The following is a 6,000-nucleotide window of genomic DNA, read 5'->3' as shown; positions in this document are numbered from 1 at the left end:
GCAGCCCGGTGACGTCTCCCGCACCTTTATCCAGCAAGGAGGAGGGAGAGGTTGGGTAAGATATATGGCAGCACGACAGCGTGGTGTCGATGGAGAGACGAGGTCTCCCGGCAGGGCTTCGCCAAGCACCATGGGAGAGGAGGAAGGAGGGAAGCAGGGCTGCACCGAGGGAGATGGAAAACTGTGTATAAAACAGCCCCAAAACCCTCTCTATATATAGGAGGAGGGGAGGGGGGTGCGCCACCCCTAGGGTTCCCACCCTAGGTTGTGTGGCAGCCTAGATGGGAGAGGGGACGGCGGCCAGGGCAGGGAGAGGGGGGCTCACCCCTAGGTGGGCCTTAGGCCCACCAGCGCCTAGGGTTTCCCCTCCCTCCCTCTTTGGTGCGCATGGGCTGGGTGTGGGGGGCACACCAGCCCACCTAGGGGCTGGTTCCCTCCCGCACTTGGCCTACGTGGCCCTCCGGGGCTTGTGGCCCCTCCCGGTGGGCCTCCGGAACCCTTCAGGTGGTCCCGGCACTTTGTCGGTGGTGCCCGAAACATTTCCGGCGTCCAAACCATCCATCCTATATATCAATCTTTACCTCCGGACCATTCCGGAGCTCCTCGTGATGTCCGGGATCTCATCTGAGACTCCGAACAACCTTTGGTAACCTCGTATAACAATTCCCTATAACCTTAGCGTCATCGAACATTAAGTGTGTAGACCCTACGGGTTCGGGAGGCATGCAGACATGACCGAGAAACTCTCCGCCCAATAACCATCAGCGGGATCTGGATACCCATGGTGGTTCCCACATGTACCACTATGAGCTTATCGTATGAACCAGGATGTCAAGGATTCAATTAATCTCTTATACAATTCCCGTTGTCTGTCGGTATAGAACTTGCCCGAGATTCGATCGTCGGTATACCTATACCTTGTTCAATCTCGTTACCGGTAAGTCTCTTTACTCGTTCGGTAGCACGTCATCTTGTGACTAACTCCTTAGTCACATTGAGCTCATGATGATGTTCTACCGAGTGGGCCCAGAGATACCTCTCCATCACACAGAGTGACAAATCCCGATCTCAATTCGTACCAACGCAACAAACACTTTCGGAGGTACCCGTAGTGCACCTTTATAGTCACCTAGTTACGTTGTGACATTTGATACACCCAAAGCACTCCTATGGTATCCGGGAGTAGCACAATCTCACGGTCGAAGGAAAACACACTTGACATTAGAAAAGCTTTAGCATACAAACAATACGATCTAGTGCTATGTTTAGGATTGGGTCTTGTCCATCACATCATTCTCCCAACGATGTGATCCCGTTATCAATCACATATAATGCCCATGATCAGGAAACCATTATGATCTATTGATCAACGAGCTAGCCAACTAGAGGCTTGCTAGGGACACGTTGTGATCTATTTATTCACACGTGTATTACTGTTTCTTGTTAATACAATTATAGCATGAACAATAGACGATTATCATGAACAAGGAAATATGACAATAACCATTTTATTATTGCCTCTAGGGCATATTTCCAGCAGTCTCCCACTTGCACTAGAGTCAATAATCTATTTACATCGTGATGTATCGAACACCCATATCATTATGGTGTTGATCATGTTTTGCTCAAGGAAGAGGTTTAGTCAACGGGTCTGCAACATTCAGATCCGTGTGTACTTTAAAAATATCTATTACTCCACTATGGACATGGTCCTGGATGGAGTTGTAGCGGCATTTGATGTGCTTGGTATTCCGGTGAAACCTGGGCTCCTTGGCTATGGCAATGGCCCAGTGTTATCACAGAAGAGTGTCATTGGACCCGACGCGCTTGGAACCACTCCAAGGTCGGTGATGAGCTCCTTCATCAAAATTCCTTCATGAGCCGCTTCTGAAGCAGTTATGTACTCCGCTTCACATGTAGATGCTGCCACGATTTCTTGCTTGCTGCTGCACCAGCTCACTGCCCCACCATTCAAAACATACACGTATCCGGTCTGTGACTTAGAGTCATCCGGATTTGTGTCGAAGCTAGCATCGACGTAACCCTTTACAACGAGTTCTTCGTCACCTCCATAAACGAGAAACATCTCCTTGGTCCTCTTCAGGTACTTAAGGATATTCTTGACCGTTGTCCATTGTTCCATACCGGGATCACTTTGGTACCTCCCTACCAAACTTACGGCAAGGTTTATATCAGGTCCGGTACACAGCATGCCATACATTAGAGAGCCTACGGCTGAAGCGTAGGGGATAGTACTCATCTTCTCTCGATCTGCTGCCGTGATCGGTGACTGAGTTTTATTCAATCTCATACCTTGCAAAACTGGCAAGAACCTTTCTTTGAGTTTTCCATATTGAACTTCTTCAATATCTTATCAAGGTATGTACTTTGCAAAAGACCTATGAGGCGTCTCGATCTATCTCTATAGATCTTGATGCCTAATATGTATGCAGCTTCTCCAAGGTCCTTCATCGAAAAACTTTTGTTCAAATAGGCCTTTATGCTCTCCAACATCTCTATATTATTCCCCTTCAATAGTATGTCATCCACATACAGTATGAGGAAAGCTACAGAGCTCCCACTCACTTTCTTGTACAGACAGGCTTCTCCATAAACCTGTATGAGCCCAAACGCTTTAATCACCTCATTAAAGCGAATGTTCCAACTCCGAGATGCTTGCACCAGCACATAGATGGAGCGCTGCAGCTTGCACACTTTGTTAGCACCCTTAGGGTCGACAAAACCTTCTGGTTGCATCATATACAACTCTTCCTTAAGATTCTCGTTAAGGAACGCTGTTTTGACGTCCATTTGCCAAATTTCATAATCATGAAAAGCGGAAATTGCTAACATGATCCGGACTGAATTCAGCTTCGCTACGGGGGAGAAAGTCTCTTCATAGTAATCTCCTTGAATTTGTCGAAAACCCTTTGCGACAAGTCGACCTTTATAAACGGTCACATTACCGTTTGCATCAGTCTTCTTCTTGAAGATCCATTTATTTCTATGGCTCGCCGATCATCGGGCAAGTCCACCAAAGTCCATACTTTGTTCTCATACATGGATCCTATCTCGGATTTCATAGCCTCAAGCCATTTGTTGGAATCCGGGCCCGCCATTTCTTCTTCATAGTTCGAAGGTTCACCGTTGTCTAACAACATGATTTCCATCACAGGGTTGCCGTACCACTCTGGTGTGGAGCGTACCCTTGTGGACCTTCGCGGTTTAGTAGCAACTTGATCTGAAGCTTCATGATTATCATCATTAACTTCCTCTTCAGTTGGTGTAGGCGCCACACGAACAATTTCCCGTGCTACGCTACTTTCCGGTTCGAGAGGGGGTGTAATTACCTCATAAAGTTCTACTTTCCTCCCACTTACTTCTTTCGAGAGAAACTCTTTCTTTAGAAAGGATCCGTTCTTGGCAACAAAGATTTTACCTTCGGATCTAAGATAGAAGGTATACCCAATAATTTCCTTAGGATATCCTATGAATACGCATTTCTCCACTTTGGCTTCGAGCTTTTCTGGTTGAAGTTTCTTCACATAAGCATCACAGCCTCAAACTTTAAGAAATTACAGCTTAGGTTTCTTGCCAAACCATAGTTCATACGGTGTCGTCTCAACGGATTTAGACGGTTCCCTATCTAAAGTGAATGTTGCAGTTTCTAATGTGTGTTCCCAAAATGATAGCGGTAAGTCGATAAGAGACATCATAGATCGTACCATATCTAATAAAGTGCGATTACGGTGTTCAAACACTCCGTTGCGTTGCGGTGTGCCAGGCGGCGTCAGTTGTGAAACGATTCCACACTTCCTTAGGTGTGTGCCAAACTCGTGACTCAAATATTCTCCTCCACGGTCAGATCGTAGACACTTAATTTTCATGCCACGTTGATTCTCAACCTCACTCTAAAATTCTTTGAACTTTTCAAACGTCTCAGATTTGTGCTTCATCAAGTAGATATACCCATACCTACTCAAATCATCGGTGAGAGTGAGAACATAACGGTAGCCACCGCGAGCTTCAATGTTAATTGGACCACACACGTCAGTATGTATTATTTCCAATAAGTCGGTCGCTCTCTCCATTATTCCTAAGAATGGAGTCTTAGTCATCTTGCCAATGAAGCACGGTTCGCATGTGTCAAATGATTCAAAGTCAAGAGACTCTAATAGTCCATCAGTATGGAGCTTCTTCATGCGCTTAACACCGATATGACCAAGGCGACAGTGCCACGAGTATATGGGACTATCATTATCAACTTTACATATTTTGGTACTCACACTATGAATATGTGTAACATCACGATCGAGATTCATCAAGAATAAACCATTCACCAGCGGAGCATGACCATAAAACATATCACTCATATAAATAGAACAACCATTATTCTCTTACTTCAATGAGTAGTCGTCTCGCATTAAGCAAGACCCTGATACAATATTCATGCTCAAAGCTGGTACTAAATATCAATTATTAAGGTTTAAAACTAATCCCGGTGGTAGATGTAGAGGCAGCGTGCCAACGGCGATCACATCGACCTTGGAGCCATTCCCGACGCACATCATCACCTCGTCCTTGGCCAGTCTCCGCTTATTCCGCAGTTCCTGCTTTGAGTTGCAAATGTGAGCAACAGCACCGGTATCAAATACCCAGGAGCTACTACGAGCACTGGTAAGGTACACATCAATAACATGTATATCACATATACCTTTAACGTTGCCGGCCTTCTTGTCCGCTAAGTACTTGGGGCAGTTCCGCTTCCAGTGACCTTTTCCCTTGCAATAGAAGCACTCAGTCTCGGGCTCGGGTCCATTCTTTTTCTTCTTCCCGGCATCTTGCTTACCGGGCGCGGCAACGTCTTTGCCGTCTTTCTTGAAGTTCTTCTTACCCTTGCCTTTCTTGAAGTTTGTGGTCTTGTTGACCATGAACACTTGATGCTCTTTCTTGATTTCTACTTCTGCAGACTTGAGCATCGAGTACAACTCGGGAATGGTCTTTTCCATCCCTTGCATGTTGTAGTTCAGCACAAAACCTTTGTAGGTTGGTGGGAGAGACTGGTGGATTCTGTCAATTATAGCGTCATCCGGAAGTTCGACTCCAAGTGAAGTCAGACGACCGTGTAACCCAGCCATTTTGAGTATGTGCTCACTGACAAAACTGTTCTCCTCCATCTTACAGCTAAAGAACTTGTCGGAGACTTCATATCTCTCGACACGGGCATGAGCTTGAAAAACTAGTTTCAGCTCTTGGAACATCTCATATGCACCGTGTTGCTCAAAACGCCTTTGGAGCCCCGTTTCCAAACTATATAACATGCCACACCTAACCAGAGAGTAGTCATCACTCCGCGTTTGCCACACGTTCAAAATGTCCTGGGCTGCTGCAAGAGCAGGAGGGTCACCTAGCGGCGCATCAAGGACATAAGCCTTTTTAGCTGCTTCAAGGATGAGCTTCAAGTTGCGTACCCAGTCCGCATAGTTGCTACCATCATCTTTCAGCTTGTTTTTCTCTAGGAATGCGTTGAAATTGAGGTTGACGTTGGCCATCTACAATATTTATAAAGACAACTTTTAGACTAAGTTCATGACAATTAAGTTCATTTAATCAAATTAAGTATGAACTCCCACTTAAATCGACATCCCTCTAGTCATCTAAGTGATACATGATCCATGTTGACTAACCCGTGTCCGATAATCACGTGAGACGGACTAGTCGTCATGGTGAGCAAATTCATGCTGATCGTATTCATCCATACGACTCATGTTCGACCTTACGGTCTCTTGAATTCGAGGTCATGTCTGTACATGCTAAGCTCGTCGAGTCAACCTAAGCGTTTCGCGTGTGTAAATCTGGCTTACACCCGTTGTATGTGAATGTTAGAATCTATCACACCCGATCATCACGTGGTGCTTCGAGACAACGATCCTTCGCAACGGTGCACACTTAGGGGAATACGTTCTCGAAATTTTTAAGAGGGATCATCTTATTATGGTA

The sequence above is a fragment of the Hordeum vulgare genome, chromosome 2H (assembly GCF_904849725.1).
Source record: "Hordeum vulgare subsp. vulgare chromosome 2H, MorexV3_pseudomolecules_assembly, whole genome shotgun sequence".
NCBI classification, from domain to species: domain Eukaryota; kingdom Viridiplantae; phylum Streptophyta; class Magnoliopsida; order Poales; family Poaceae; genus Hordeum; species Hordeum vulgare.
This window is presented reverse-complemented; position numbering follows the sequence as displayed.